The sequence below is a fragment of the Mauremys reevesii genome, linkage group 12, assembly GCF_016161935.1.
Source record: "Mauremys reevesii isolate NIE-2019 linkage group 12, ASM1616193v1, whole genome shotgun sequence".
Taxonomy (NCBI): domain Eukaryota; kingdom Metazoa; phylum Chordata; order Testudines; family Geoemydidae; genus Mauremys; species Mauremys reevesii.
Window position 1 is genome coordinate 50,601,636 of NC_052634.1, and position 21,212 is coordinate 50,622,847.

The 21,212-nt window shown below is 51.5% G+C and overlaps 3 non-coding genes across 3 annotated transcripts; 2 read left to right on the plus strand and 1 right to left on the minus strand.

The window, feature by feature from the left end:
• Positions 1-599: 599 nt before the first annotated feature.
• TRNAI-AAU lies at positions 600-673 on the plus strand. Its single transcript has one exon. It is a non-coding gene; the product is annotated as a tRNA-Ile (tRNA).
• A 3,312-nt stretch (positions 674-3,985) lies between these two features.
• TRNAR-CCU lies at positions 3,986-4,058 on the minus strand. Its single transcript has one exon. It is a non-coding gene; the product is annotated as a tRNA-Arg (tRNA).
• A 10,372-nt stretch (positions 4,059-14,430) lies between these two features.
• Positions 14,431-14,524, plus strand: TRNAI-UAU. Its single transcript has 2 exons — positions 14,431-14,468; positions 14,489-14,524. It is a non-coding gene; the product is annotated as a tRNA-Ile (tRNA).
• Positions 14,525-21,212: the final 6,688 nt, after the last annotated feature.

Below are 21,212 nucleotides of genomic sequence, written 5' to 3' on the forward strand. Positions count from 1 at the left end.
CTGGGATGTGAGTAATTCTGTATTTGAGTGGCTCTCCCTCCCGGCCAATGAGCTTGGCGTAGACTAGCAGGGAGGGAGGAGGAAAGGGATTGTGCTCCAGTGAGAGCTCAGAAAGAAAGGTGCAGGTCCCCCACTAGAGCCCAGCCCAGCAGAGCACAGCAGAGCAGAGCAGAGCAGGCTGGAGAATGTGTGTATGGGTCTGACTACTTCTCCCATTTGAGCTAACTTCCCCCAGCTGTCTCCAGCCTCCCAGTCAGCGCAATGGGGAGAAGGACTGGGGAGGAAGAGCTTTGTGCTCCGCAAGGGCTGGCTTTTGGGGAGGCCAAGCGGGGAGAGGGATGGAGGCCACTGGAGGAGCTGAGCCAGCTGACTGTCCATGGCTTCTAAAAGAATGTCCGGCAGCTGCCTTGCTGCTGGAGAATGCGGGCATTCATCCCGCTGCCTTTCGCATGCGAAGCAAGCGCTCTACCACTTGAGCTAATTCCCCTACCTTGGCTGACAGTGTCTTGATCCATCCATTCGATAACGGAGGCCACATTGTTCCCCGCGCCAGCCAGTGACTCCTTCCAAAAGGGTCAGGCAAGAGAAGCCTTTTTGCAGGCCGGCTAGCTCAGCTGGTTAGAGCATGGTGCTAATAACGCCAAGGTCATGGGTTCAAGCCCTATGCTGGCCACTGTAGTGGTGGGTGGGTGAGAGGGTGGTTTCTCCTCTTTCGGCTGACTGCTAGGGGTGGCAGAGGCCAAAACCAGGTGGGCCAGGAGTGGGCAAGAGCCCTGCTGGGCGCAGGCGCCGGGCAGGACGAGGCTCGGAAGCCTCCTGGGCTCCTTGCTCCAGCTGCTGCCTGAGAGGAACTTGGAGACGGGTAAGCCCGGCCGTCTCCCTTCCAGGCTCATAGGAGGCCAAGCTTGAGCTGCCTGCCCGCGAAGCCAAAATCGCAGGCCTGCCGGCTCGCCCCCATTGTCCACAGAGGGTTGACCTGATGGCCCGAATTCTTGCCGGCCGCCAGCTCCACCCAAATGGACCTGACGCCGGATCACGCTCCCCAGCCCAAGCCACAGAGGAAGGCTTAATACTCGGCACCCCAACCTAGGGGAGAGGCTTCACACTCGGCCAGCGCAGGGTGACCTTTGGGACTTCCCTGGACACCATCCTCCCACAGCCCACAACCAGACCCCCAAGCCCACACTCGAGCCCACCCCTCCGACAGGAAGGAGCAGGAGGACCACTCCACCCAGGGGCACCACCACTGAAGTCAGCTTCACTTGCTTTCTCTTCTACCCCTTTCCTCCCAAGTTATGCGCGCCTCACGGGAGCCGGCACTGGGAAGACGCAGGCACGGCACTCTGACTGGCGGAAGCCAAATGCCCACACCGAGAGTTTAGAACGGGCTCTTGAGGCACTGGAGGAACCCCATGCAGACGCACTGATGGAGCTAAGCTTTACGGCCAAGGGCCCTACCTGTGCACAAAACCAACTTGCTTGTGAAAAGACTCCTCTTTCGGCTCCCCTTCCAAACTTCCAAATGCCTCCAAATGGGAAAACACACACAGGCTGGGGCCAGGTGAAAAAGGGGAGAGGCCAAATCTCCAAGTTAGCCGCACTGACAGGCCAGGCAGTGTAATGAGGGAGTCACCAGGCCAGGGGGTCCCATCCTCCGTGGGAACTGGAACTGCCTGGGCCAGAGTGGGGCAGAGCTAAGGAGAGAGCAGGAGCCTGAGAAGAGCCGGGGAGCAGAGCTGCACAGGTGTAGTGCCAGAAACTGCTCCCTGTAGGACTTTGCTACCTGTAGCAGTTACTGAGACCTGAGGTTGTTCTTATTTGCTGACTTGTCCTAATTGGCTAAAACTTGACAGTGGTGGGAGATGGAAGCATAAAGGCTTCATCCTCCAAACGACCCTGCCTGGTGCACATCTGTATCTATTACCTCTTAATACCGAATTGTAAAAAATAGAGTGAGGTCATTTAAACATCATTTATTTTGCAGCTTCATTTAGGCTGTGGCTACACTTAGCACCTCAAAGCACTGCGGCAGCGCTTTGAAGCGCTAAGTGTAGTCAAAGCACCAGTGCTGGGAGAGAGCTCTCCCAGCGCTGTCCGTACTCCACCTCCCTGTGCGGAATAACGGACAGCGCTGGGAGCGCGGCTCCCAGCGCTGGGGCTTTGACCACACTGGCGCTTTGCAGCGCCACAATATGCAGCGCTGGAGAGGGTGTGTTTTCACACCCTGCTGCAGCGCTGCAAATTTGCAAGTGTAGCCATGGCCTTACTGTGCTAACAATGTAGCATCCTGACACCGATACTTCTGCCCACATGCCCTGTGGGTTGGATTCATTTTAGTGGGACACGGGACATGTGGAGGATAATTTAAACTCTTAATTTCCTTAGGGTTTCCCTTTAATATACTTCTATGCTGGTGCAATTTCTGACCATTGCACGTCTATTGTATTTATTACAATAGCACAAGTAGTCACACAAGTGACATAGTCTAAGGGCTTGGCTACACTTGCAAGTTAGAGCCCATTAAAGCAGCCCCGGGTGCCCTAACTCCTGAGGTGTCCACACTCGCAAGGCACATGGAGCACCTGGGCTCTGTAGGTGGAGCGCTCCTGGTAATCCACCTCCATGAGAAGTATAAAGCTTGCTGAGCCTTGCTGAAATACCCGGGCATCAGTGTGGATGATGTGTTGCATCACTGCACTGTGTTTGGCCTCAGGAAATGTCCCATAATCCCCTGAAGTCAAGTGCCCACTCTGGTCATTGTTTTGAAATCGGCTGCAGGCATGCGGATATCCCCTTTCAAAGCTCCGTTTCTGACAGCTGGCTGCTTATCTGCTCTGGGACAAAGCAACCATTAGTGTGGAATGCTGCTGTTGTGAGTGTGTATGAGGGGAGGTGGGGGTCTGCTGCTGTCCAAACACACAAGACAGCATGCTGACACACTCTCAGCCCCCCAACCACACTGTCGCTCCCCCCACGTACACACAACACACTCCCTGTCACACTCCACCCCCGCCCCCCATTTGAAAAGCACGTTGCAGCCACTTGCACACTGGGATAGCTAACACACTGCACTGCTCTCTGTGGCATTGCAAGAGCTGCTAGTGTGGCCACTCCAGTGCGCTTGCAGCTGTCAGTGTGAACACACGGCAGCGGTTTCCCTGCTGTGGTTTAACTCCCAGCGCTCTACGTCTGCAAGTGTAGCCAAGCCCTACATTTCCCAAACCAACCGAACTCAGAAACTGCCCTCCACCACCACATGCAGGGAGTAGGGGCACCGTGGAGCACATGCCGCACTTACTGGCTCAGCCTTGTGCATGCTGGGGTGGCCACCTCCCCATTGATGAGACCTGGTCCCACCATCTCCGCGGAGCTCCAGTCTGCCCTGCTGCCATCCCTGTCTGTGTTGTCTTCTCTAGCAGTTGACTGGAAGGTGAGCATTGGCCGCATGCCATGTAGCCGTGTTGTCTCGAAGGGCGAAAGCAGGAGGAATGGTGCCTTCATAGCCCACCTAATATTCCATAACATAGTTAAGGAAAATATTTCTCAATGAACTCTCAGTAAAAGATCAGTAGCAGCCAGTGTCTGCATCAGTCTACGAGCATTGGTATTTTCTTGAAATTTGTCAGACCAACCTATCTAACACCAAACACACATTTGAAGTTCTTCTTTTCACACTGTTGCTCATTCTCAGGTTCTGCTTTGTCTCCAGACAGATCCATTCTCTTTCAGGACAGCCTTGCTCCTTCTTTCTGTTTCACTGACTGAGGTGTTTGGAGTAAACACTCCCCTTCCTTCTATTCTCAGGCAAACACTAGTATTAAGTGTTTGCTACTGATGGGTCTAGAAAGCATTGGTCAAGTGGAAGATGCTGTTTCTGGGGGATTGCTCCCAAGATCCAGTACTTTGGGTTCAAACGTCTCCCAGCGTCCTCGGGGAACATAACACCAAGGCTTTGTTGCAATATACAAGAAGGAAGGAGTTTTTCCACCCCAGATGGGACTTGAACCCACAATCTCTGGCTTAGGAAGCCAATGCCTTATCCATTAGGCCAATGGGGCCCTGAAAAGCAGTAAAAAGAAGGATGGAAATTCCCTCTCAGGATTGCACATTCCTCACATTCATTCAGAAGCCAAATACCCATTTAATGGCCTTACAGAAACGTCTGCATCCCCTGGCAGCGAGGCACCTGGGCAGGTGGCTGACAGAGCTGAGCACCACCTTTCTGCCAGCCATCGTTAGAGAAGAACCCCACCCTAGAGTCACCCCTCCCTCCTTCAGCACCTCCACGGCTGTGGCTCTGAGCGGCAGTAGGATGATTAGGGGGTGAATCCGGGGCTGGAAGGGGGGTAAGGTCGGCCTGTAAGGAGTAACCAGGTGGGGCAGACCCAGGGGGAGGCTGTGGGCTTCTGGTCAGTTGTTGGGATCCGAGCTCTAGATCAAAGCTGCACAGTGACCTGACACCCAGGGTTATAAGGCCGACACAGTGACCCCCTTACTGGCCTCGGTGACCCCCAAACCCTTGTTACTAAGGGCATTGAGGAGTCTCTGTCCCTTAATAACTTCTGGGAGCTCCCCAGCAGGCTGCGGGCGTCAGCCGCTTCCTGCCACACAGGTTAGACTCTTGGCGCTGTGCCAGCCGCCCCCTCGCTTGCAGGCCCAGTGTAAGAAGCAGGAGGCCTGGTGCTGGCAGAAGAGGGTTTTGATTAATCGACCTCTGTGTGATGGGCACAGGACGCTTCCACTCAGTAGCACAGCTGGGGGGGAGCAGGGGAAGCAGCTAAGGGCGCCGGGTTCCTCCAGTGGGGGTGTGGAGCAGCCGTTCGTTTTCCTGTTCGCACTCCTCTGTGGTGTGAAAATCGGGGAGGGGAGGCAGAAGCCCCACTTCCCTCCCGAAATGACGCCCAGTGGGGGAAGCCAGGACAACAGGGTGGGGCAGCAAGTGGTGGCCAGACTCTCACCACCAGGGTCTAGTCTAGCTCAGGGTCCAGCTCAACTTCCTCCCCGCACCACTGGCCCCCAGTCCCCTTCCACCACCAGGTCAACCCGGGCACTAGGGCAGGAACGGGGTGAGGCAGCAAGTCAAGCTGAGCAAGGCAGGCAAAAGCGAGTCTTGTCTTCATGGGCCGCTCACAATGACGTCCTTTTTGTGTGCAACTGCTGCAAAAACCTCCCAGGCAGAGAAGCAACAGGCCAAAATGCTGCCACACAGCTGCCAAAGTAGCTCAGTTGGGAGAGCATGAGACTGAAGATCTAAAGGTCCCTGGTTCAATCTCAGGCTTTGGCAGGTCCTTTGAGCCTTCTTTGTGCAGGGGCAGCTTGTCCTCTGGGGCAGCAGCACCTTTACCTGAGGCAGGTACCTGATTTTGAGCTGGGCTTCTCCCCCTAGTTGGCCCCCTTGATCTATAAGGATGGGAGATGGGAGCTGTCTTTCCCATGTGACTTATTTGTTGACCCAAAATGGCAGGAACAGAGTGAGGCAGGACGGCCCTCATCCTCTTTTCCATATACAACCTGGGGTGGGGGGGGTAAACTCTGGGCAGTTGCATAGTCAACCTGTGGAACTCCTTGCCAGAGGCTGTTGTGAAGGCCAAGAGTATAACAGGGTTCAAAAAAAGAACTAGATAAATGAACAGAGGACAGGTCCATCAAGGGCTATTAGCCAGGGTGGGCAGGGATGGTGCCTGTAGCCTCTGTTTGCCAGAAGGTGGGAATGGGTGGCAGGGGATGGATCACTTGATGATTCCCTGCTCTGTTCATTCCCTCTGGGGCACCTGGCACTGGCCGCTGTCAGAAGACAGGAGGATACTGGGCTAGATGGACTTTGCGTCTGAACCAACCTGGCCGTTCTTATGTCTCCCTTGGCGCAGCAGTGACACCCAGTGGCATAATGCACAGCGTGTATCTGCCTTCTAGGAGCAGTGACACGCACGGACCAGTCACGGTAATGCACAGAGTGTGTTTCCCACCAATCTGGGTAATGCACAGAGCATGTTTCCCATGGAGCAGCAGTGACACCCAGTGACCAGCAGGTGGCATCAGACTCTTCTCGTTTGGTGGGGGACTGAGGTGGGCTAGACAAAAATTGGAGGGGCTGTGCCCCCCCATCACCTGGCCCCACCCTTCACGGGGGCCATGCCTCCCATGCCTCTGCTCCTTCCCAGTTAAAGGCCAGGCTCATCTCCTCTCCCCCTGGCCAGGGTTTAGAGCAATACAACCTTTATTAAAATAAAATAGTAAACAGGGTTTACTTTAAATAATCTAAATCTGTCCAAATTTTAGTATTAAATACAAAGTTTTTAAAGAGCCCATCAATAACCAAAGCCAAAATAAATAATTGAAACCAAAAAGAATGCTTAATTTAAAACCCAAACACTAAGAAAAACTTTGTTTTTAAAAATAAAAACTAACAAATACCATAAATTAATAATTTCAACATTTTATCAAAAAGGTGTGCTACAGCAGGATGAGAAAATAACATAAAATAAATAAGCCTGACCACTAAAACCTCCTATAAAGGAATCGAATCCTTGAATACTGGCCAAATCTGTATAAAATATGCAGAACTATGTCAAAACTGGTGTTGCAGGTCAGCCATTCGAATCCAGCAAATGTCAATTAAAAGCTCCATTCCAACTTAAAAAAACAAAACAACCCAATAAACCCAAAGAGTCACAGCCTGAAACAAACCTACACAGAAGCAAAATTAAACCTGTGCCAACATTGGAACAAATGATGTAAATTTCTAATTCTAACTTCTTGTTTCTCCCAGGAGGAAAGTGTTTTGCACCCCAGTAACCAGGCTGTCACTGCAGCTTTCCTTTCACTAAATAAGATTTTTACCAAATATAATTTGCCCTCAGTTTTCTCTATGAGAAATTGAAATTGTATCTTTGTACTAATATCCCAAGTGTGCAAGTCCATCGCCTCAGAGCAGCCCCACCCCCTGAGCCCAGGGGAGAATCCCAACTGGTTTGTGCATTTGTAACCCTGGGGCCTGAAGCTGATGCGAGAAAGGGAAGTGAGCCATCTTGGAGCTTTCCGATACCATCTGCTGGGAGCAGAGGGAATTGACTGAGCGACGTCCTGGCTAATTTTCACCTTGTTCTCTGCCAGCAGGCTCAAGGGCGACTTGACCATGGCAGCACCCTATGTACATTTTGGGGCCATTGGGGTGAAATGTGAGTACTTTTGGGGTTGGGACCCACATGAGAAGGGACGTGGACAAACTGGAGAGAGTCCAGCACAGGGCAATCAAAATGATTAGGGGGTTGGGGCACATGACTTATGAGGACCTACAGGCCCTATCCTGTATGTTAAGCTAAGGCAAAGTGAGCATCTCTATAGTGTGACCTTTTACTCAGAAAGGAAAATTGACCTTTATCTTGTTACTTAAATAGAGAAGTACCCACGCCTGTCTAAGACCTTTACCTAGACCAATCGACAATGGAGAATGGCATAAGGGGTTTTTCAGTGTTGTACCCACAGAATTAACAGGTACACCACAAGGGAACTTATGTGCATATGTACATGTCATCAACACGCACAAACATACTAGCCTATGAAGTAAGCGTACCCTAATGTTTTGTGGGTAAGGAATGAAATTTGGGCATAGGAGGAAGGATTTCCGGCGCTTGTGCCCTATAAAAGAGGTAACCCACCTCGCTAGAGCACATCGCTCTGTCATTCTGACTTACTTCCTCCACTCTCTATCTACTATCAGTAGGCTGTACTTGTTCTTAAACTTTAAGTTTCAAAGTAACTCGGCTAAGCTCGGTTTCCCTAAGTTTTTATTCTTTGTTTATTAGGATTTGATTTTAAGTTTAACCTAGTCAAGTAAACCCTAAGTAACATTAGCTTTTTCAAAGCACTGCATCTTTCACTCAAGAATTGAAAACCTGAACTGCAAGGCTGGTCCTGTGTCTCTTACCACCAGGTTATCAAGGAAGGGTGTGAGTATATTAACCAAAACTTTGTTGCATATAATGCCATATGTATCTTTTGAATAGCAGTAATGCAACTGTAACTTTATAACTCAATTAAATGTAAGCTAATAAATTACATTTTCATCATATTTTCCAAATTAATAAATCAGGCTACATGGGACAGAGAGTTGGAGTGCAGGGGGATGAGAGCACTGGCTAGGGGGTGCAGGCTTTGGGGTGGGGTTGGAATGAGAGGTTCAGGGGGCAGTAGAGTGCTCAATGTTAGGGTAGAGAATTGGGCTGTGAGGGCTCTGGAACAAGGCCAGGAAAAAGAGAATTGAGGCACGCAGGGCCGTCCTTAGGATTTATGGTGCCCTAGGTGAGATTATGAAACTGGTGCCCCTGTGCCTGATCTGCTCTTAGCAACACAAATATAAGCATACAGTATTGGAAAACTTGCCACATTCACGTTATTAAAACCAGTTTAACTTAATGAAGCAAACTGTAATGCTGATGCACTAGCACTAAAGAAGTAGCACTATAGAAAAAATTCTGATTTGACAGAATGATGCAAATAATATAATTTTTTTAATTTGTCAAAATTGTATTGGAATTTTATATGAAGAGGTATTGAAACAAAGATTTGTTTTTAATTAAAAGCAATCTTTCTGGCTTTTTTGGCTGCAAAATCAGTTTAATAAGCTGGGTTTCCAAACAGTGGGAAAATATAACCCTAGTTTTATTGCTAGGTAAAGCACAAAGTGACCAAAATGAAGTCAGCACAGAATCATCTCATCTAGATTAAGGTAGCACAGAAATGTTACAGAAGTCCTATTGTGCCTTATTTTGTTTGGAAAGACATTAGCAATAGCAGCACATTCATATGATAAAATACATGATAAATCACTGCCTCTAAAGTTCCATCAAAAACTGACATTTTCACAGCTCTAGCATGATCTGCTGTACAGATTCTTCACAAGGAAGTGTCCCTGGGCTTTTTAACTCATATTAACTATGTATTTACTTTATGAAAGTTGGAGAAAACATTGTGAAAACGTAAAACATTGGCTGCCCAACTTCTGGGCTGGCAAAAGCTATACTGACTCACAGGAAAAAAAAAAGCAGGAGAATCTTAGTACAACATATGGTCAGTCTATACCAGGGGTCGGCAGAAAGGAGGGGGTGCTCCATGGGGCAGGGTGGGAGAAGAATGGATGTTATGGGGGACAACAGAGGATACTGGTTCCAGAGCCGCAGGGCCTTCCTCACCTCACCTCAGCCGGAGGAAAGAGTCACACTCACAGGTGAGCTCCCTCCCCAACCCCTCCCCTTCCCAGAGACCCCAGCAGCCAATCCCCTCCCTCAGACTGTGCTGCATTCGGCTCTCTCTAGGACCCAGCAGCCCTGCTCTTACATGCTCCACTGCTTCCCGTCTGTCCAGGCTCCCAGCAGAGCAGTGCCCCCACACCTAGTGGTGCCCTAGGCAGCTGGCTACGGGTAAGGATGGCCCTGGACACATAAGAGAAAGATCAGGCTAGAGCAGAAAATGGTTAGGGGTGGGGGTGGAGAATTTGAAATGTAAGGAGAAGAAAAATCTTTCTTCTGCTCCCTCTCATCAAAGCATCTAAAAACCAGGTGAAAAATACCTCTCCCCCACTGCAACATCAACTCTGGTGGGCTTGGGCTGAGGAAGGAACTTCTCTCCCCAGCAGCTCCAGCTCACCTGGGCTGGGATATGGACATCTGCCCCCACAGATCTGGTACGCCTGGCCTGGGACAGGGGAGGGGCTCCTCTCCTCTCCATTGGGGACATGGCGGGATGAGAGATGTGACAGGGCTTTACGGGAAATCATTATTTGCCTGATTCATGTGCCAGTCCTAGTCCTTGCTGACCAAACAAACAGTATCGTGCATGCTGATGCCAGTTTGGAGGGTCTGGGAGCACTCTCCTACCAGGAAGTGGAAGGTAAATGTAAATCTGTGGCCTTTGCCAGCTGAGGACTGTCTGATAGCGAAACTCACTATCCCATCCACCAGCTGCAGTTCTTGGCCTTGAAATGGGCCATCATTGAGAAATTTCGAGACTACTTGTCTGGTGCTCAGTTTCAGGTATGCACAGAGAACAATCCACTGACTTATGTGTTAAGAAGGGCTAAGCTGGATGCTACAGGGCAGAGATGGGTGGCTACTTTTGCTAGCCATAACTTTCAGCATTCAATACCAATGAGCTGGTATAATAGGGAGTGTGATTTATCAGGACCACCAACTCTTGGCTGTGGGGAGGATGTAAGCAGGGTCAGAATGAAATCTACCCTGCCATCTGTTGGTGATGTGTTTTAAAGGCTTTTGGTTGCTGATGTGCATGGTTACACCCACCCCGCATTGCATGATGGGGGTGCTTATCCAAATGGTGATTTTGGCTGCTGTGGGATCCCCAAACACTTTCTTAATAGGGCAGGAGTAATAAAGTGTAGTAATCCCGGTCATATGAATCAAAAACAGTAGAACGGTACTTAGCAGTTCATGATTTCGGGACTCACCCGAACCTACATAAAAATCGTTAGACAAGGGACATGGGTTCCAAAGAATAGCAATTTAAGAGAGATTGAAAATATATGTGTTTAATATTCTGAGATTCTGCTGAACTCTCTAAATACACATTTTATGGTTTTCTTCTCTCTTTAGTTGAAAAATAGAATTAATTATTATTCCACTACAAATAGTGTGTTAAAGCATACACTTAAAATCTTAGACAGATAAGTGAAAAATTGAGATATACTGAAGGAAGTGGACTGTGATGCTATTTAAAAGCTTAAGTTCATAGGAATACAGTTCGGAATGAGAACCTGGCAGAGCCAGGCCGCGGACGTGACTCAGGCTTGGGCCGCATGGCCGTGCTTTCCTGACGAGGCATGAGGCAGGCCAAGAGCTTTGCACAGCGTACAGGGAAGTGGGAGGGAGGCGTCTTTGAGCCGGCCTGTCTCCTCCGCTTCTCCCTTGCCGCTTGGGCGGAGGCGGGAAGGGAGCGAAATGTTCCCGGCTGAAAGTTTTTGTGCTCGGCCTTGAGGATTAAGCCTGAGCCTCCGGCACGGCTGCTGGCAGATGGGTTTCTGAATGGCATCCAGCCTGCTCTTTGGATCAGCAGCTGGAAGCACTGAGGCCAAGAGGCAGCAAAATGGGACCTTTAAGGCTCTCCCCACAGACCTCAGGGAAGCAGCACAGGATTAGCATCGTCCCTGGTTGGGCTCAAACCACCATCCTTTTGATTAACAGCCAAACACGCTGACCCATTGCGCCACAGAGAGGCAAGGCTCTATTGAGCCCAAAAGCTGGGAATCAGCTCAGGGTATGGTATAGCTGCTATAAAATCCAGGTTTTATCCTTGGATTGAACCTGAGTCCCTGACATGGCTGCTCAGAGATGGGCTTTTGTGGCACGGCCCCCACACTCTTCCAGCCAGCAGGTGACCCCACTGTGTCCAGGAGGGAGCCTTCGAGGCGGCAAAAGGGGGACATCACGGCTCCCAGCAGACCTTGAGGAGCCCATGAGGAGCCTTCAGTGGCATCCCTGGGGGAGCATAACCCCCCCTCCTTTCCATTAACAGCTGCACTCACTGACCCATGATACCACAGAGACACCTACCAGCAGCTGGTTTGCCAGGGCCGCTGCCCAGCACCCTGCAGCGCTTCCTGCCAGTGCCAGAGCTCACCAGGCACTAGCCTGGAGCCAGGGCCGCTAGGCACTGCTGAAGAAAAGCCAGCAGAGGGACACAGTGGAAGCGTCCTGTGCCCATCACACAGAGGTCGATTAATCAAAACCCTCTTCTGCCAGCACCAGGCCTCCTTCTTCTTACACTGGGCCTTCAGCGAGGGGGGACTGGCACAGCACCAAGAGTCTAACCTGTGAGGCAGGAGGCGGCTGACGCCCGCAGCCTGCTGGGAGCTCCCAGAAGTTATTAATGGACAGAGACTCCTCAGTGCCCTTAGTAACAAGGGTTTGGGGGTCACCGAGGCCAGTAAGGGGGTCACTATGTCGGCCTTATAACCCTGGGTGTCAGGTCACTGTGCAGCTTTGATCTAGAGCTCGGATCCCGACAACCGACCAGCAGCCCACAGCCTCCCCCTGGGTCTGCCCCACCTGGTTCCTCCTTACAGGCCGACCTTACCCCCCTTCCAGCCCCGGATTCGCCCCCTAATCATCCTACTGCCACTCAGAGCCACAGCCGTGGAGGTACTGAAGGAGGGAGGGGTGACTCTAGGGTGGGGTTCTTCTCTAAAGATGGCTGGCAGAAAGGTGGTGCTCAGCTCTGTCAGTTGCTTCGCTGCCAGGGAATGCAGACAGTTCTGTAAGGCGATTAAATGGGGTATTTGGCTTCTGAGTGAATGTGAGGAATTTGCAATCCTGAGAGGGAATTTCCATCCCTCTTTCCACAATTCTTTAGGGCCCCAGTGGTCTAATGGATATGGCATTAGCTTCTTAAATCAGGGAGTGTGGGTTCAAGTCCCATCTGGGGTAAAAAGCTCCTTGCTTTTTGTATATTGCAAAGAAATCTTGGTCTTATTTTCGCCAAGGAAGCTGGGAGATGTTTGAACAAAAAGTACTGCAGCTTGGGAACAATCCCCCAGAAATGGCATCTTCCACTCCACAAATGCTTTCTAAACCCATCAGCAGCAAACAGTTCATACTAGTGTTTGTCTGAGAATAGAGGGAAGGGGAGTGTTTACTCCAACGCCTCAATGAGCGAAACAGACAGAAAGAGCAAGGCCGTTCTGAAAGAGAATTGATCTGTCTGGAGACAAAGCAGACCCTGAGAATGAGCAATGGTGTGAAAAGAAGAGGTTCAAATGTGTTAGATGTTAGCTAGTGTTAGGGGGCTTATCCCTTCACCCTCCCATTCCCTGGTCCTTCTCATGTAAACAGAGAGCGACAATACCCAAAGTCCTAAGGTGCAAACAATTAGATGTTTATTGGGTTGAACTTCCAGCAAGCAACGATTCCAGTTTCCTTCCTCAGTGTCCCCGTCCCAGCTCTGACAACGCAGAGCCTTGCCTGTGTCCCTGTTCCCATTTCCCCCCCTTTGCAAAACATGATGCCAATTCCCCCCCTTACATCCTGACTGACTGCAGACTATAGAGTAAAACTTGAGTTCTGCTTAGCTAGACCTAACCACTCATTTTACTGAAATGTAACTAACCAATCCTAACATGATTATCTAACCAGTTATGTCCCACCACCTTCATTGGTTTACACCCAACAAAATTAATTCTACAGCCGACAGAAACAATCACAGACCCAGACAGCGATTATACAGACAAACACTAGGGACGTGGGGACTACAGTGCTAGAACAACACAGAAATGAGGGTGTCACACCCTTGCTATTGATAGGTGAGTTCTTGCCAGACAGGACGCTACCAAGCTCAATTTTCTTTAACCATCTTTACCTTGTGGTGCTGGGCATTATCAGGACAGGACTGTATTCCCAACAGCCCAATAGCACCTTATTTCAGTGTGACTGGTGAGGATGTGACCGTTCGCTTCCCAGCCTATGGCTGCCCCTGCGGCGTAGCCAAAGAGCAGGGCCTCAGACTGTCCCAGTAAGAGAAGCCCTGACACCGGCAAACAGTGATTGTGATTCTATTTTTCCCTACCTCTGTGACTAGCTACATGAGACTCATCTACCTCCATTGTTAACGTCTAGGCCTTTCCAGACAGGCGTGAAAATCCACATCCTAACAGCTGCCCCTGGGCTCCCCTTTGCCAGCTGCCTGCCATCTCCCCACTGTTCACGCTGGCAAAGCCCCGAGCCAGCCCTGTGTGCCCTGCCTTCCCCTGCCAGCGCTCGCCCTCCACGCCATGGGGAGCTGGGGCCATTGCTGGGTTTGCTGCTTTGTGCTCATGGAAGCAGCCTGTCACATCCCTGGACATGGAGCCATTTGGTGTCCCAGCGGCTCATTGTCCCACGGGGAGCCCTGGGTGCAAGGACTGTGGGCAGCACGAGGCTTCTTCTGTCTATCTCTGGAGTAGCCCCTAGCCACCCTCCTGCCTGCCTGCACCCAGTCCCTAGGTACTCCCTGCCTGCGCCCTGATCTACAATCCTGCCTACAAACAGCCCCTAGCGACCCTCCTCCCTGCACCCTGAGCTCCACCCTGCCTGCACACAGCCCCTAGCTACCCTCCTCCCGGCACCCTGAGCTCCACCCTGCCTGCACACAGGCCCTAGCTATCCCCTCCCTGCACCCTGAGCTGACTGAAAGGCTGAAAATGAGACGAGATCAGGTTAAGTCTTTCTAACATATGTCCCCAGATGGAAAAAAAGTGACAGGAGAAGCAGGCAGTCGTAATCATCTCTGTTATTACACAGGGAAGAACAAAAGAGTCAAATGGAGCCTGGAACCCTTAAAAAGAATCCACCCCACCGAGTACAACACTTGTCGCTATCCGCCCCACTGAGAATGTTTTGGGGTCACTCCTTGCCTTTATCAACCCAGGCACCATCCTCAACAGGTGCTCCAGTGGCACAGTTGGTTAGTGCACAGTACTTATAGGACAGTGCTGAGAGGAGCTATGCTGAGGTTGTGAGTTCAAGCCTCACCTGAAGTGCTGGTTTTCATTAACCAAGAGGCATCACCCCCTCATGTGGCCTGTGGAATGTAGAATTCCAGCTCTGGGACCCTGAAGAGAGGAGGAGTCAAAAATGCCCCTTCAATTATTACCTCCTCTCCAGAGCACAGGTGAGAATCTACCATCCCTTCTACCCCACCAGCCCCTGTGCCAGGATCCCTCAAGCAGAGCCTGGAGTCCTGCCCCTGGCATCTGTACTATTGACAAAGACTAAGTGACAGGGACAAAACACTCAAATCCTGCCTGGAGCAGGGAGCCAGGTTTGCTCTTCAAATTCTGTTGTTCGTACATTTCCAGGTCTGGGAATGTCCCACAACAGCATTGAATGGGAAGCTGCCTGCAGAACAATTACACTGCACAGAGCTCCTGTGGAGGAGGGGTGGGAATTAGTAACATTTTGAGGATCATTTGGGAAATGAGCCTTTGCTGACAAGGTTTGTCTCTGTTCATATTTCACCTTCAGGTGTTATGTTGAGGGATCTTTAGTATATTTTTGGGAGGTTAATAACTATCTCCTCAACTTTATTTACTCAACTTAAAAATTGGTGTCACTTGATTTTTGCATCTCCCTGTGAAAATGCAACTGACACGTGTGGCTTTCTGTAGGGGGTCATGATGTTAAAGTTGGGGAATTCAGTCTCTGTACTTATGGGGGGGGTTGCTTTTTTACAGCTGCCTCACGGCCAGGCACACCGGGCTGTTAGCTGCACCCACTGTCCTTGCCAGGGGCCCCTGCTGAACCCTGGGCAGCTGCACTGCCGTGCTGGGGTGACTCTGCAGGGGGAGAAGCTGCTGTGGAGCAATGTAGAGCAGGTGCAGGAAGGAGACGGGGTCACTATTCACGTTCGGAACTGCACGGTTTTCACCCCCAGCTCTACCGGTGCCCCTCACTCCCGACCCGCAGACACCTGGGCTTCCCGCTGAGCTCCTCTGTCACTGCACGGCCAGTGCTCCTCACTCCTGACCCGCAGCCCCTGCTATCCCAGCCCTGACCTCCAGACTCACAGCTCTGCTGGTGTCCCTCACTCCCGACCCGCAGCCCCTGCTATCCCAGTCCTGACCTCCAGACTCCCAGCTCTGCTGGTGCCCCTCACTCCCGACCTGCAGCCCCCTGGGTTCCTCCCAGCTCTAGCGGTGCCCCTCACTCCCAACCCACAGCCCCTTGGCTCCCCGCTTTGCTCCCCAGTCACTGCGCTGCCGGTGCCCCTCACTCCCGACCCGCAGCCCCTGCTATCCCAGTCCTGACCTCCAGACTCACAGCTCTGCTGGTGCCCCTCACTCCTGACCCGCAGCCCCATGGGTTCCCCCCAACCCTACTGGTTCCCCTCAGTCCTGACCTGCAGCCCCCCTGGTTTCCCCCCAGCTCTACCAGTGCCCCTCACTCCCGACCCGCAGCCCCCTGGGATCCCTGCTGAGCTCCCCAGTCACTGCACTGCCGGTGCCCCTCACTCCCGACCCGCAGCCCCAGCTATCCCAGTCCTGACCTCCAGACTCACTGCTCTGCTGGTGCCCCTCACTCCCGACCCGCAGCCCTTGCTATCCCAGTCCTGACCTCCAGACTCACAGCTGATTGCTTTGACAGACTGGTAGTGAGTTGGGTGTGGTGGCTGGAGAACAGACAAAGTGGTTACTGGTTTATGATTTTCTGTTTGCTTCTTTCGGGTAAGGGAAATAGGGAAAGAAAAATAAGCAAACTAATCAAGAGTGAAGAGCAGAAGAAGCTGGAACTGCACAGGTTGCAAGTTGCTGCCCAGAAAGGCTGAACACTGGGCGCTGGGAAAGTCTCTGTTAACTAAGAAGCCCCCTGAGCTGAGTGCATCCCAGTTTCAGTGAACTGCAGAGGCGGGTGTCTCAGAACAAGAAAGCAGGAAAATGACCACCAGTGGGGCAGCTACTTAACTAGAGCTGGCCAGACTGGAAGCAGAAGAGAAGGCAAAGGACCGGGAGTTTCAATTGAAGCTCAAAGAAGCAGAGGCACCTGTGCACAGAAGGGCTATGGAAGCAGAGGCAGCCAGGGAGGGAGCTGCTCACACAAGAGCCCTGGAGTTAAGAGACAGAGAAATAGAGGCCCAAATTGAGGCCCAGAAGCATGGACTGGCTGTTATGGAGTGGAAGAGACAAAACCCACAAGCAGCTGGCTCCACTTCCCCCAAAAAAATACACAAATGGGAGTGACTTTGTCCACAGTATGATGAATCCAGTGATATTGCTGAATATTTCATCACCTTTGAGAGACTCTGCACCTGTGTGAAATCCCTGGTGATCAAAAAATGGTCACATTGGAAGCCAAATTGACTGGAAGAGCTATGGACATATTGAATGAGATGCCTATTGATGATGCTACAAACTATGGTAAATGTAAGGAACTAGTTTAAAAACAGTTTCAGATGACACCTGAACCCTACAGGGTTAAATTCAGGAGTCTTAAGAGGGGATCTGGAATCAGTAATGTGGCTTATGTAAATGAAATGAGAGATTTGTTAGGCCTTGTCTACACTACAGGACTATTTCGAATCTACTTAAGTCGAATTTGTGGATTCGACCTTAATAAGTCGAATTTGTGTATCCATACTAAATACACAAATTCGAACTTCTGAGTCCACATTCACGGGGCCAGCTTCGACTTTGGAAGCGGTGCACTGTGGGAAGCTATCCCACAGTTCCCGCACTCCCCGCTGCCCATTGGAATTGTGGGATTTCCCCCCAATGCATGCTGGGGGGAAAAATGTGTCGAGGGTGGTTTTGGGTAACTGTCGTCATTGAACCGTCAATCACGCCCTCCCTCTCTTCCTTGAAAGCGCCGGCGGGAAATCTGTTCGCGCCCTTCTCTGGTCGGTTACAGCGCGGACGCCACAGCACTGCGAGCATGGAGCCCGCTGTGATCATCGCTGCACTTATGGCCGTTGTCAACTCCTCGCACCTTATCGTCCACCTCTTCCACAGTCAGCTGCTGAGAAACCGGGCGAGGAGGCTCCGGCAGCGCGGTGAGGAGAGTGGCACAGACCTCTCAGAAACCAGGGTACACCGGGCAGTGGAGATCATGGTGGCAATGGGTCACGTTCATGGTGTGGAACAGCGATTCTGGGCCCGGGAAACAAGCACAGACTGGTGGGACCGCATAGTGCTGCAGGTCTGGGATGACACAGAGTGGCTGCAAAACTTCAGGATGCGTAAGGGCACTTTCCTTGAACTCTGTGACTTGCTGTCCCCTGCCCTGAAGTGCCAGGACACAAGGATGCGAGCAGCCCTGAGTGTGCAGAAGCGAGTGGCCATAGCCCTCTGGAAACTTGCCACGCCAGACAGCTACCGGTCAGTAGCGAACCACTTTGGCGTGGGCAAATCTACCGTGGGGATTGCTGTCATTCAAGTAGCCCACGCAATCGTTGAGCAACTGCTCTCAAAGGTAGTGACTCTCGGAAATGTCCAGGTCATCATAGATGGCTTCGCCGCGATGGGATTCCCAAACTGCGGTGGGGCTATAGATGGGACTCACATCCCTATCCTGGCACCAGCCCACCAGGCCAGCGAGTACATTAACCGAAAGGGCTACTTTTCAATGGTGCTGCAAGCTGTGGTGGACCATAGGGGACGTTTTACCAACATCAACGCCGGGTGGGCGGGCAAGGTTCATGGCCGCGCGTGTGTTCAGGAACTCTGGTCTGTTTAGACGCCTCCAGGCAGGTACTTTCTTCCGGACCACAAAATAACGGTTGGGGATGTGCAGATGCCTACAGTGATCCTCGGGGACCCGGCCTACCCGCTAATGCCCTGGCTCATGAAGCCCTATACAGGCGCCTTGGACAGTGAAAAGGAACTCTTCAACTACCGGCTGAGCAAGTGCAGAATGGTGGTGGAGTGTGCTTTCGGACGTCTCAAGGGGAGATGGCGGACCTTACTGACTCGCTCGGACATCAGCGAAAAGACTATCCCCGTAGTTATTGCTGCTTGCTGTGTGCTCCACAATCTCTGTGAGAGCAAGGGCGAGACCTTTTTGGCCGCTTGGGAGGTTGAGGCAAATCGCCTGGCTGCTGTTTACGATCAGCCAGACACCCGTGCTGAGAGAATATCCCAGCGGGAAGCGATATGCATCAGGGAGGCTTTGAAAGCGAGTTTCCTCGCAGAGCAGGGTAACCTGTGACTGTCCACTTGATTTTAAGAGAGCCTGATCATAAACCAAGTTTCCCCCACTTCCGAAGGACGTTTTAAAACTAAGGACATGTTTTAGTAATTAATAATAAATCTTTCGTTGACTTTGCATTTCTGTTTCTTGGTTGAAACATGGAAGCATTCTGTGCTGGGTAAGGTGTGCACTGATGGGTGGGTTTGCAGGAAGGGGCTAGGGGTGCCGTCTTTGGATAGGGGATAACATGACGGCTGTGGGTTTGGGCGTTGGAAGGGGTGAGGGGTGTGGGGGAAGGGTGAGTATCTGCCCCTGGATGAGGTCTCTTTTTGGGGCTCAGGGCACCGGGGAGGATCGTGACTACGGTCCAAGTGCATGTGAAGGGAAGCCTGCCTTTACATTCGGGGATGGCAGGCACCAGGACCCTGCACAAGCATACACATCAAGGAAAGACCCGGGGCAGCATACACCACACAGACTGTCCCTGGTGCCTAGTGACTGCAGTCTGTGTGTGCCCTGCAGTTGACCCTACAGCCAAGTCTGTAGCATGGCACTGTGGGCTATGCACTGAAATTACAATTCCCCCCCCACACACACACAACAACAGAAAGTCTTCTGAGACCAGAAACGTGACGGAAACAGTCAGTAACACCAAACCGCTTTTAATAATGTAGTACACAGTGGGGGGTTTGAACTTGGAGTTGGGACTGGTTGATGCTGTAAGGAAAGAGCTTGTACAAATTTACAGCGCGAGAGTTGTCTCGAACATTATCGGTGTGCTGCAGTGCAGGGACAGTTCTCACGGCCCCTACCGCCCCTCCGTCTTGTAACTTTGGGTGAGGGGGGGACAGGACTTCCTGGCGTTGGAGGGCGGTTGCAGATGCACTGCAGGGGGGCTCTCTCCTCCTGCCTGCGGTCTTGCAGAACATCTACAAGGCGACGGAGCGTGTCCGTTTGCTCCCTCATTAGACCAAGCAGCATTTGAGTCGCCTGCTGGTCTTCCTGCCGCCACCTATCCTCCCGTTCCAGGTGTGTGCGATGCTGCTGACACAGGCTCTCCCTCGACTGTCTCTGCTCTGCCGCCTCCGCTCTGTCGCTGGCCATCAGTTCCTGGAACATGTCGTCCCTAGTCTTTTTCTTTCGGCGTCTAATCTGAGCCAGCCTCTGCAGGGATGCCGGGCAGTCCGGGAAGGAGCCGAAGCTGTGTGATGCGAAAAAGTAGGTGATTTCCTTGAACAAATACATGTTTGCCAACAGTAAACACAGTCTAGTCAGTTTCAGTTAAGAAGACCAAAGAGGGAACCAAGTCTCAGGAGATCTCAGAACTAGTGCGAGATTTCGGAATACGCTCTCATTGGCGGCGCCATTGCACTGGATAGCGCACAAGCGAGGAGAGACAGCTGCATCCCTCTTGCACAAAGTCCTGGTAAGCCTTACAGTACAGAGTGCTTATCAGTTAGTGCTTAGCTGTGCTCTCCTGCTGGAGGCAATGTGCAAAGCAGAAAAGATGACCGTTTTGCGGCCCCTCCCGCCAGTGCACGGGAAAGATCACTGTATGCTTTTCCTCTGTGGCCTCCAACACGTGGCTGTTAAGCGAGGGTCATTCTTATGCAAAGTAAAAGTCTGTTAAGCGAGGGTCATTCTTATGCAAAGTAAAACTCTGTTAAGCGAGGGTCGTTCTTATGCAAAGTAAAAGTCTACCATTCACAATAGTAACAGTACACTAATTCCACTAATTAGATGCAGCACTTCCACAACGACATCACCCTGAGGCGTGTCAGGCGGACTCAGAGAGAGCGGATGCTAACAGAAGCCCTGCACAGACCAGGACCATACGCTGCCATGCTCGTCGAGGCGATGGTCCCCCTTTACCTGAGGATGGCCTGGCGCGGAAGAGTGTGCTTCAACGGAGCACCCAACAAGGCACCTCTACCAAGGAACCTCCTGCTGAGGCTTTTCCAGCTGCTCTCTGAGAGCTTTTTTGAACTGTCCCCAGAGGACTATTGCTCCATTGCTATATGTGTAGACCTGCTGTTTGTATAGTTTCATATTTAAAAATTTTATATAGTATTTCTATTTTTTATATATATCCCTGTTTCTTAAAAAAATAAATGTTTCCCTGTTTGTAGCACTTACCGCCTGATCCTTCCCCTGATTCCGAGTCCGGGTTAACGGGCGGGGACGGTTGGTAGGGGATCTCTGTGAGGGTGATGAAGAGATCCTGGCTGTCAGGGAAAGCGGGAGTGGGTTCGATGTCGCCTGCGCCGTCCTCAAAAGACCCTTCCTCATCTTCCCCATCGGCGAACATGGAGGAGGAACTGTCCTGGTACACTATTCCATCCTCGGAGTCCACCGTCACTGGTGGGGCACTGGTGGCAGACCCACCGAGAATGGCATGCAGTGCCTCGTAGAAGCGGCATGTCTGGGGCTGGGCTCCGGAGCGTCCGTTTGCCGCTCTGACTTTTTGATACCCTTGTCTTAGGTCCTTCACTTTCACGCGGCACTGCATCGCATCCCGGCTGTATCCTTTCTCTTTCATGGCTTTAG